The following is an 11622-nucleotide window of genomic DNA, read 5'->3' on the forward strand; positions in this document are numbered from 1 at the left end:
AATTGTACTTATTAGTAAGATTAGCTCCAAACCAGTCCATTAATTGAAATTTAGTTCCAGAAATATTGGTAACAAATGGCTTCACATGCCTGTACCTTATTGGCTGAGGCTTTCCTGTAGATACTACTATTTGTGAAGAATTAATGCAACGGGGTATCATATAGGATGGAGTAAAATTTGCATGAACTGGGTACCCAGTTGGTAAAGATGTCATCTGTATATTGTACATTTGATTTTTGTCTGGGATCCAAATTTTATGAGTCATTGATAGCATTATAATACAGCCTGGAATGGAGTCTTTAGAGCTGGTGGTAAAGTAGAAAGGAGTTCCAATGTCTGAAGCTGAGGTATCTCCCATCTTGGTGTGCTGGATGAAGGGATCAGGTGCTGTACTGTATGCTGATCTATTGACTTGAATGAGTACTTCAACTCTCTTCCAAGTTGTAGGGTGCACAATCGGGGGATCTGGCACATAAGCCCAATGTGTCAGGGTTTGTGTCATCAGAATGAGCCTCCACAATCCTAATGCAATGCTCAGGCAATCAGCGGGATTCATTTTCTTCCTGCGAAAAAACACAAACATGTACTCAACCCCATGTTAAAACTGGATCGAGCCCGTGCCAATCACCTGTTAAAGGATCCTTCCACTTAACTTGGCCAAAAGCTCTTTGCTCTCTTTTGTTCCCAAAGTCACTGTACTGTGGAAAGTCCATTACAATCTAAACTTAAAAATTTAGTACAAATAAAGCATGAGAAGAATATTAACAGGAGAGAAGGGGGATAATTCCCCCCTTTTAATTTAAAAATTTGGTGTTTTAACAGCCCGTTGGCTTGTTTAACAATTTCTTGTTCTTGAGGAATATAGGGAATATCTGTAGAGTGAAAAATCTGGTAAGATTTACAAAAAGTTTGAAAAGCTTGTCCGACATATCCCGGAGGATTATCAGTTTTAATATGTTTAGGAAGTCCCATAAAGGCAAAGCAGTGTAGGGAATGAGCAATACCATGTTTGTTAGTCTCCTGGCAAGAGGAGTAGCCATAATAAAATTAGAGTAGTTATATGGTAACATGGACAAAACGAAGCCATACAAATGATGGAATCAGGCAAGAGTTTAGTCTACTTTTTCCATGGTGGAGGAGGTCAGGGTAACTATGTCGATTTCCTCCCCGTGACTGTAAGGCTGTAGCAGCCACAGCAACAGCAGGGTCTTTCAGTGTCTCCAAGGGACTGTCACACCTTGTGCTATATTTCTACACAGACTGGTTAAGGATACAAGTAATACCTAGGCTTGCCAGGCTGTGGCCCCACTAGTTTTTAAGACTATTTAGACAATAGCCCAGGACAAATTACCAAGATGACAAGCTTTTAAACTAGATAGTTCTTTTAATAAAGCTGATTTTCTAGGCAGATGTAGAGGGCTCAGGCCTGCACTACTATTTTCCATGCGTTTTTCTTCTGTCTATTTTGCCACATTTTTTTTATGACTCTGGTCCATTATTCTAAAAAGGGGATGATGGGTGAAGATTCATCTTCTGTAACTTCCTCAAGCTGACTCAGGGGTGTTGATCCTACCTAGCCAGGAACCTATAACCTTAGTCTATTTTAGAAAGAGATTACCAGGGTTAGATGTCATTAAGAACAATATTTTAACTTTTGACAAATGCACAGACTTTTTCTCCAGCTACAACAGTGTAGCTTGTTTAGCACTCTGGTTTGTAAAAGCATCTTTAGGAATGTGACCCCTAGTGACCCTAACAATGCCTAAGTCACCCGTGCAGATGTTAATAGACAGATGTTAATAGAAACACACTCTCAAGTTTACAAACGATTTTCTTGAACAGATAAATTTCTTGTAGCTGGTGTTAGCTCAAAAGTTACTGTCAATTAGGGCTTTTGGCACATACAGGCGCTGGGATTTAAACCATCTCCCACATTTTATAACTTTACTTTTTAGTACTATCACAGATTACTAATGTTTCTGTCCCTACAAGGTAGATAGTCATGGACATTAGGCATGCTTACAAACTATCTTCCCATGACATTCTGGCTCTGACCAATTTTTGAAGGGCCACACACAAATGACTCTAGGATCTGACATTTTTGCCATTCGAGCAGTGGCTTACTGCCTCTGGATGCTCCTCCATAGCTCTTGTCCCACGAATGTCTTCTCTACACTGGGATAAATGCCTCATCTGCATTTCCCTTAGCTGGTCGCTGGACTTGAACTCGGGGCCTGAGTGCTGTCCATCAGCTTTACATCTCAAGGCTTGCACTCTGTCACTTTGAATCCCAAAGCAATTATTTTGGTAATCCTAATTTTTTCACTTTGAGGCAAATGTTAAGAACAATTTTACTTTTAAACTTTATATCCAGAAATACATTCCTAATTTTTAAGCCTCCTATTAATCTCTTTTATTATTTTATATTTTAGTTTTTAGTTACATTTTTTAAAAATCCTTTAAAATCTTGAGGCCAAGTGTCACTCATTGTCTCCTGGATGCTTGTTTTAAAACAGATACACATTAAAACTTTTAAACACACATGACAATTTTTCCTTAATGCAAGAATTACAATCACCATCACTGTGCCAAGAAGGTAAACTTCACACCTTTATGACTTTTAAAAACCTATCTTAATTGTAGAACATCATTGAAAGCAAGTCACATTATACAAATACATTTTAACCCCCTTTTTAAGTCCAAGGGGCAGTTTTAGCAATACTAATCAGATCATCACATCATTAATTTTTTTTTTACCAACATGTTTCTAGTATTTACCTGTAGAGAAAAAGGACAGAACAAAGTGGGCCACTTGGCCCCTCCTGTGGAATGGGCACACACCTAATCTCACTCTTTAGGGTAAGATGAACTGCGTTTGTGCCAACTTGTCCTCTTTCACCATGCGTGGACTCCTCCCATGGCCTGTCCCACCATGTATGACCAGCTGAACTGAACTTTTGCCGGTTTACCCCTTACTCCTAAAGCTAGGTCTTTTGTTCGCTTTTACATTTTTTCCTTTTCTTATCTCTTGGTTTTTTGAATGAAAATACATACTTTTAGACAGACAGGACAGTAATGTCTTTGAGAGTGTTAAACAAACTTTTATATTTAAACTTTTAATATTTAGCCCCAAATTTTAGCCAAGAGAACTAAATTCCAAACAGCCAATGCATTTTGTTAAGCCAGATAACTTGATTACAGTGAAACCACCCTTATGCATTTTAAAATACCAGATTTTTTAATTTTTTAAGTTAAAGAATCCTTAAAAGGCCATTTAAAACAATGTAAAAATTCTTTAAAATTTTTGGTAATGTCCAAACCTCATAACCTTTTGAATTTGAAACTTAAACTGACCCAATTGTTACAGCATGCTGATAATTCTTATCTTAAACATGTTCACAAACACACACAAAACACACAGATCTTAAAGCGCACAAAAATCAATCAGTTTTATGTACATTTAAAACTGGTACCAATTCTAAAACGGAACTAGACAAGACAACAACAAAAGGCTGAGTTGGGGGCTAATGGGCCCCCAGTTCATCCCTACCTCAGAAAACATAGAACAGAAAACACACCAAAGTAAACAAGACAAACAAGTGGCCACAAAGACCAAATCAGGTCTCAGTGAATGGGGCGACATCTCACCACCACTCACAAGTGGGACTGAAATCCACATACCAGGGGATTCAAACCCCCTCTACTCACCACCGGAGGATTTTTCTTTTAGATTCCTGCAAACATTGACCCAGGGGCCTTCCAAGTTAGAGGAAAATTCCCAGTCATGTTGGGCAAAGGGAAAGAAGTCCCTAGCGGCCGTCCCCTCAGACTGACAGGTTCTCCCCCATATTCCGACCCCCTGGGTCAAGGCTGGAGGCTAAAGTCTTGCTGGTGTCATTTGTAGGTGATCAGTGGCATTTACATCCGGCTGTGAATTCTCCCTGCCGGCCCTTTTATGTTATTGTTAGATCCTCCAGGTTTTTCACCCCCACCACCCCACTACTTCTGGATCCAGAGAGGGTGGAGGAGGTGGCTGTGAAGGGTAGAAAAAGGGGTCAGTTTAAAGTATAAGTAAAAAAGAAGGAGCTAGAGAGAAACAGATATTGAGGGAGTGTTAGCTATTCTCCTCTAGGCTCTCAAATCAGGATGAATCTGAGAGAAGAAACATTCCAAGAATTCCAGAATACATACACACAAACATTGAGACCAAACACATTTACAGCGTGCACATTGTAGACTGTTAGACAGAAAGTGTTGGACTACAGATGGGCCCAAATGTCCGCACTAGTGGATAGTTTACCATGATGGGGATCTGGGGGATGGCTCCCAATGGCCCAGTTGGCTGTCTTATAGTGCGTCCGCCAATACCTCTTGCCAACCCCAATACAGAACCTGCAGGCTACACAGATACCAGACAATTACAAAGCAGCAATGTTTTAACTTACAGGGCATTTGCATCATAGTGTCCCTGAATGTTTTTTGGGTTTTTTTTGCTACGTTTTTAAACTAATGGTTCCTTCCTCCAGGAACCAGGGGTATACTTCCTCAACAAAGTAAAAGAAACATTCTAACTGACTCTGTCTAACTTTCACTGCTTGAGCATGAAGCACACCCTTGAGAGCCTGCACATATAACATGTGGCTATTACCTTGCCCCATAATTTCTTACTCCCGACTACACTCTCTCCCGCTCTCTATTTCTGGATGTCCTCTTACCTTAGCTGGGTCCTCTGCCATGATCCCAGGTTTTCAACTCCCTGTTCAGGAGCCACTTGCCGGAGCCTGCTGGCAACAAAGGGAAATCCTGAATTAGGGGGCGAGGATGCAGAAAAATAAAGACATAAGACAAAGATGGGGTCGGGAGGTCTGCAGCTCAAGACTGCGCACAATTTATTTTTAACTTACCTTAATATATACTATCAGAAGTCAAGAGGTAACATAAGGTTACAATAGTCCAGAAAAACAAGGAAAATTTCAGTAAAAATAGATTGCAGTAAAAACAAAACAAGGTCAACTGGTAGAAAGTAAAACAAACTCTGCAGACATAGCAAAGAAATCCCGGGCACCTGGTGTTTTTTAAGTAAACCAGTTCCTTGTACTTGCCTTCAAGTGAGCACCAGGGTCAAGATGAACTTTAAACTTTACTGTTCACTCCCAACACCTCTCTACTACTTTTTCTCTTCCTTTCTCTACTTTTCTCTTCTTCGTCTTCATCCTCCTTCTTCTTCAACCCCCTCTTTCTCCTCATTCCCACCCCAGCCACCATGATAACCAGCCCTGTCTGCACCATGTGATCCTTAGGCTCACCCCAACCCCAGAGATCAGCAGACACAGTCAGACTTGGACCCAGGCCTCTGAGACCAGAGCTAGAAGTGTTCCTTTGCCCTCATTCCTACACGGAGACCAGAGATGTGGGCTTGGAGCTGGGGAGAAGATACTGTTGAAACTGAATTCCCCATGAGGTGCTCAGAGACTCAGAGTCTGTACCACTTCCTGAGAGATGGAAGGAGGCACAGGTCTTTGAAGAATAAGTTATCTCAGAAGTGCCGCGTTCAGGCAGAAAAGCCTGGGCCTGTGTTATATAATTTGAGAAATAAAGGACACGCAAGCCTGGTTCCTGATGGACATACCTGTCATACTAGCTGCTCGAGAGGCTGGTTCAAAGCCAGCCCAGACAGAAAAGTCTTTGAGAATCTGTCTCTCAAATTACCAGCAACAATTCAGACTGGAGGTATGGCTCAGATGATAGATCGCCAGCTGTGAGCAAGAAAGCCAAGCAAGATTCTTTGTATGCTTCTTTTCATCTCTAGAGTGAATACAAGGCCCTGAGTTTGAGGGAGGGAGGGAAGAAGAGGAGAGCGAGAAAAAGGGAGGCCTTGGTTTCAAACAAAAAATGCAATTTGAATTTCTGTTTAATTCAGTTTTTCCCTTTCCACAGCCACCCCTTCATCCTCTCCCTTCCCCTGCCCACCTTTGCTGCCCACTCTCTTGTTGGTGAAGAGAGGGAGATCTATCCTCCTGTCTTTGTTTCTTTGTTCCAAAGCCTGGTAGTGATGTGGAGACTCCACATACCCAGGGAGCCCTCCCCCATCTCTTACCTACCCTTTAGCCCTCAGACCTCCCTTAATCAAAGTAGCTGCAGGAGACACACCCAACTCACATCTCCCCAAAGCCAGCCCAGTGAGCCTGCCACCCCACACCCACCCCAACTCACACCTGAACTCAGACTACCTTTGGGGTCCACGGGCATCAGAAAATTAGCTGTAATTACTCTGTACTTAGCACCTTAATCTTCCCGGCGCTCAGCTGGGGCACCATGTCTGCGATTTCACTCTTAATCAAGAGGCCTTCCAGTCTGACTTCAGAGACTTACTTGCTCCACCATGCAGTAAATCAGAGGCCTGGCAGAGAACTGAGACTGTATTTCACAAAAAGTGAAGGGAAGAGCCTGGCACAGGGAAGGTAGAAAGGGTGGCAGAGTTGAAGGCAAGACTCAAAGCTAGGTTGAATCCTGGGCTGCTGGGGAGGTCAAGGTAAAGAAGATCATAGATCACAGCCAGCAAAGCAAAAAAGCTCCATCTCAACCAGCAAGCAGGGCATGGCGGCTCACACCTGTCATCCCAGCTCTGCAGACAGCATCCGTAGGACTACAGTCGAGGCTGACTAGGACAAGAATGTGAGGCTCTACCTAAAAAGTAACTAAAGCAAAATGAGCTGAGGGCTTTGGTTTGCATCTGTCCTTCCAAAAGTGCATGTGTTGCAGGCTGACTCCCATGGGCCTGTGTCCGTGGCCCTTCAAGGTGGGGACGTTGAGAAGTGACAAGTGTCCCATGGTGTCATGAGGGTAGGCTACCGATGGTGGCATTTGTGGCTTTATCACAACAGGAAGAAACTGGCACCATGGCACGAGCCTGTATCCCTAGCTACTTCAGAAGAGGAGTTCAGAGGGTTGTGGTACGAGGTCAGCCCAGACATGTTAGTTTGTGAGACCCCATTTCAACCAGTAGCTTGGAGTGGTGGCATGCCCCTGGCATGTGGACACAGTGGAAGCACAATGGCTAGGAGCAGTGGCACGCTTGTGCCATCCCCAGAGATATGAGTCAGCGCAAATAGTAGGACCACAGACCACTCCAGTGCAGGCATGAGCAAGGCCCCACCTCGAAAATAACCAACCAGCAAGGGGCAGTAATTAAACAACACAGTATATCTAATATGTCTACTAGTTTTCCTTCCTCTTCTTTCAGAGTATTTTTGATGGTGCTGAAGTTTGAACCGAGGCTTTTTGCTTGCTTCTTGCTGACTGACCAGTGCTCTATCATTTGAGCCATGCCTCCAGCCCAGATGTTTCTTGATTACATTGGAGATGGAGCCTCATGTGCCTGGTCTGGCTTTGAGACGTAATCTTCCAGATCTCAGCCTCCTGAGTACCTAGAATTATAGTTATGAGCTTCTTGCCCCTGGCTCTTTCTAGATTTTTGAGTAAAGCTCTGTTCTCTTGACCCTAAGGTCACATTCTTCCCCATCTTTTATTCTTCTGTCTCTTCCATCTTTTCCCAAAGCATCAGGAGAAAAGTAGAAGAAAAAGAACAAAGCTTTGGGGCTGTGAATATGGCTTAATGATAGAGTGCTTTCCTAGTATGCATGAAGTCCTGGGTTCGATTCTTCAGTACCACATAAACAGAAAAAGCCAAAAGTGGTGCTGTGGCTCAAGTGGTATAAAGCTAGCCTTAAGCAAAAGAAGCTCAGGGATAGTGTCCAGACCATGAGTTCAAGCCCCAAGACTGGCAAAAAGAAAAGAAAAGAAATTTCCTGCCCAGGCTGGATTCACACTGTGATCTTCAGATCTCAGCCTTCTGAGTCACTTGGTTTACAGGTGTAAGCCATCAGCACTCAGCAAAAACACTTTAAATATAAACTAACAGACAAGTCGAGTTGTAGATTTACAGCAATGATATTACTAAGCAGCCACAGGTCCCTTGCAAGAACACCAGATGGGCAGGAACAACAGAGCCCAGCACGGCTCTCTCCACATGGCCTGTGTGGGAGCAGTTCCACTGGGACAAGAGGATGCCCTCCACTCTCACTTGCCAGGGGAACCTGAGCCTGAGGCCCTGGAGGTAGCCAGGGACTCCGCATCGAGAGAGAAGGTAAAGGGCAGGTCTGTGCTAATCAAGTGTCCCAACACATCGTGTAAGACCATGTCAAACATTTGTCCAGATATTTTCTCTTGTTTTACCATCAAGTGACCACCAACCCATGCCTCATCTCATGGGGAGCTGCTCAGGAGCAACTGGACAGGTGTTGTCCCTTGTTCCTGTCCACTGCCACTCTGTGATCCCCAAATGACCCCCGTGGCAAGGTACAAGGTGTGTCTGATGAGTTCTTGTGTTCTGGTTCATAACCACAACTCTGTCATCGCCAAGATTTCCCACTACAGAAAGGACCAGCAGCCCTGGGCCTGGGTCATGAGGCTGCAAGGTCCTCCACACTAAAACTCCCCAAGCAATCACATATCTGCTTTCTTGTAAATTCCCTCTTGTCCACTCCTGAGAGCCTCAACGACAAGCACGCATCCCATGCTTCTATTTCCAAAGGGGAGCTGGGAGTGGAAGTCAGTCCACAGTGAGCAACAAGCACCTGGCATAAACCAGCCCTCAGCCGGTGAATATGCCAACAGCCCAGTTGGCTTCTCTACCCAGGCCCAGGTGCGCCACGGTTACTCTGGCCCCCATGCCTCTTGTCCTCAGGCAGTGGTGCTCAGATCATCCATAAAGGCAGTGTCTACCTGAACCTCCAAGATCTGAGCTAGTCAGCTGGGAGTCCAGGACAAACTTGCTCTCAAAAGATTCAGTTGGAAGTAATCACATGAGCCAAGTAGTGAAAGAACAAGGCCTGGGATGAGGAAGGTAAGGAAAAGAAAAGGAGGAAGAAAGGGAGGAGAAGTAGGAAGAAAGAGGAAGGGTAGTTGAAGAAAGAAAGGGAAGAAGAGAAGAAGGAGGAGAAAGCAGAAGGAAGAAAAGAGATGTGAAGAGGAGAGAGAAGAGGAGAAGGAGGAGGAGGAGGTGGAGGAAAAGAATGAGGAGGAGTGGGAGGAGGAGGAGGAGGAGGAGGAGGAGGAGGAGGAGGAGGAGGAATGTTAACAAGCACACTATAAGATAGAGGACAAATGGAGATCTGAGCCAATCTTCCCATGTCTTGAGGTTTCAGCCAGTGACCAGAATTTTTGTGAATGTCCCCCAAGCCTCTAAGTGTGAGGAGAGCCACAATTATGCCACGTCCCCTCATCCAGCCATGTAGCCCTGGGTGCTCTCTTTCTCAGAAACCTTGTGACACACTACACACATTGGCAGAGCTGTAGAGCACACAGTAGAGCACACCATCTCCACCCTATCCCCAACCGTCACAGCCTAGAGATCACAGCAAGTCCAATGTGACGCTTCTGCTAGCTCCAGAGTGCCCCCCTCTCGGGCCTGCTCTGAGCCCTCTCCTCTTCTCCACCTCGCGCCTCCCCATACAGCCTCAGGTCCTTGAGCTTGCTTTCACAGACAGTGTCGGTCTGCTTTCCAATGCTGTGACAAGATCTAAGGAATTGAACTCGAAGGAAGAAAGGTTTCTTTGGGCTTGTCTCCATCTGTGGTTGGCTGGAGCTATAGCTTTGAGCTGAGGTAGGCAGCACATGTGGCAGCAGAAACACAAGGTGGAGAAAGGAGAGGGGAATGGGCTGGGAAAAGTTACTCCATTCAAGGGCACATCCCCCACCCTGTGGAGGCATTAATCCATTGATGAAGGTAGCAACCCTGGAATCCAATCCCCTCTCAAAGCCCCACCTCCTGATAGCTCACTCAGCTATGAGGTTATCAGTGGATGAGCCTGTTGCTAGTGCCAAAACCGCATGATCCAATCACCACTCAAGGTCCCGCCTCCTGACAGCCCATTCAGCTATGATATCATCATTGTATGCTCATTGGTGGAGCCAGATACTTTCTGATGAGTTCCAATCACCTCTCAAGGCCCCGCCCCCTGACAGCCCACTCAGCTATGAGGTCATCAGTGGATGAACCCATTGGTAGAGACAGAGCCCTCAGGATCCATTCACCTCTCACTATGGCCACCAGCTGGGGAGCAAGCCTTCAACTCAGGAGCTTTTGGGGATATTTCAAGTACAAACCATACCAGAGGGCATCATTGTTCAAGTACCCCAAAATCTTCCACCCCACCTGGGACCCTCCTACAGTGGGGCACCCTAAATGGAACACAGTATGCCACTGTGGATAGCTGAACACAGGATCCAGGACTCCCTTACTGGAATGTTACATTTGCATAAAAACAGTCTGAGGTCTTATTATGGTTGTTGACAATCATTGTGTTTGTCTAATTGAGCTTGTAAGAACCAAGAGGTTCCCCCAAATCCTGACCAGCTGCTCTGATGGCTTTTAAAGCAGGAGCTCTTCTTGATATTCAATATAAAGAGACCATATTTCCTCTCCAGGGAGACACTAATGACAGAGAAATGTGATTTCCTGCTGCAAACTTACCAATCCTACTCCACCTCCACCAAGCCATGTGTTAAACCCTTGGTCCCAACAGTGCTCTTTCCCCTTCACCACAATAACTACTTGCAGAAAACATCCTCCTCCATCCAGCTGTTTATTTTTTTGTAATATCGATTTGTGATACTGATTGATATTCAGCTTTGGGTAAGGAGAAAGCACAGAGAACCCCTAGGATAGAAGTGTGGCTCTGTCACGAGTCAGCTCTGTGTTTTCTGCCAGTCACTTGACCTTGACTTGGACCTTCCCTCTCAATGAGAGAGGTTCCTCATCTGTAGACTAGAGATAACAAAAGCACACATTGTGGCTGTGAAATTCAAGGGCAAAGTGCATGTAAACTATTTGGCATGAGGGTCACATATCTGGTGGGCGCCCAGCAATAGACTGATCATTTGGTCCAATTACTTGGTGGTAATTGAAAGGGGGAAAGGGGACATTATTTCAAAGTATTGAGATCCGTGGCCTGAACCTGGCCCCTGTCTATTTTGCTTCTCCTCTGACCCTCATTTCCCACTCTGCTAATGCAAGTTAACAGCAACAATATTCTGGAAGTATTGAGAGACTTCTATGACAACCAAATAAAATGTCCAACCATAAAACATACCTTCTTCTGTGTGTTACTTTTATGGCTCCCCACTCAGAGTTCATCTCCTCTGTGGCCTGTCCCTTCTAACATCATAGGTAATGGTGAAATCATTCTTCTCTCGGCTTCATCTCCAGGTCCCACCAGTCTGTAACTGAGGAAAAAGGAGTTGCCACATGATGAGAATCAATGTGACTCTATTTTCGGTTCTATATGATGAATATAAATGATTGGAAAATTAAAAAAAACCATTAGGCTATTAAAAATAACTTCCAAAAACCATCTCACAATAAATTATTTTCAGTCTTAAAAAACCCATCTGCAAAGAATATAAATGGTAATGCCAACCATCTGAGAAGTCAGTAATCAGATATAATGGTCAATTTCTCTGATATTATTGTCTAATTAAGCAATTTGGCTTTCGTGGAGATTGTATGTAACTGAGTCAGTTTAGTCTAAAAGGGATGTAGAACCGATTTCTTTTGAGATA

General features: G+C 44.4%; 1 long non-coding RNA gene across 2 annotated transcripts; it reads right to left on the reverse strand.

Moving 5' to 3' along the window:
- Positions 1 to 348: 348 nt before the first annotated feature.
- Positions 349 to 11328, reverse strand: LOC138808547 (uncharacterized). 2 transcript variants are annotated; one of them, XR_011366492.1, is made up of 3 exons: positions 11154 to 11328; positions 4716 to 4781; positions 349 to 563 (listed from the first exon to the last, which is right to left on the reverse strand). It is a non-coding gene; the product is annotated as an uncharacterized lncRNA (long non-coding RNA). The 2 variants fall into 2 exon arrangements; XR_011366493.1 differs by lacking the exon at positions 349 to 563 and adding an exon at positions 4343 to 4399.
- Positions 11329 to 11622: the final 294 nt, after the last annotated feature.

This window comes from Dipodomys merriami, unplaced genomic scaffold (assembly GCF_024711535.1).
Source record: "Dipodomys merriami isolate MVZ:Mamm:240054 unplaced genomic scaffold, mDipMer1.0.p SCAF_453, whole genome shotgun sequence".
Classification (NCBI taxonomy): Eukaryota; Metazoa; Chordata; class Mammalia; order Rodentia; family Heteromyidae; genus Dipodomys; species Dipodomys merriami.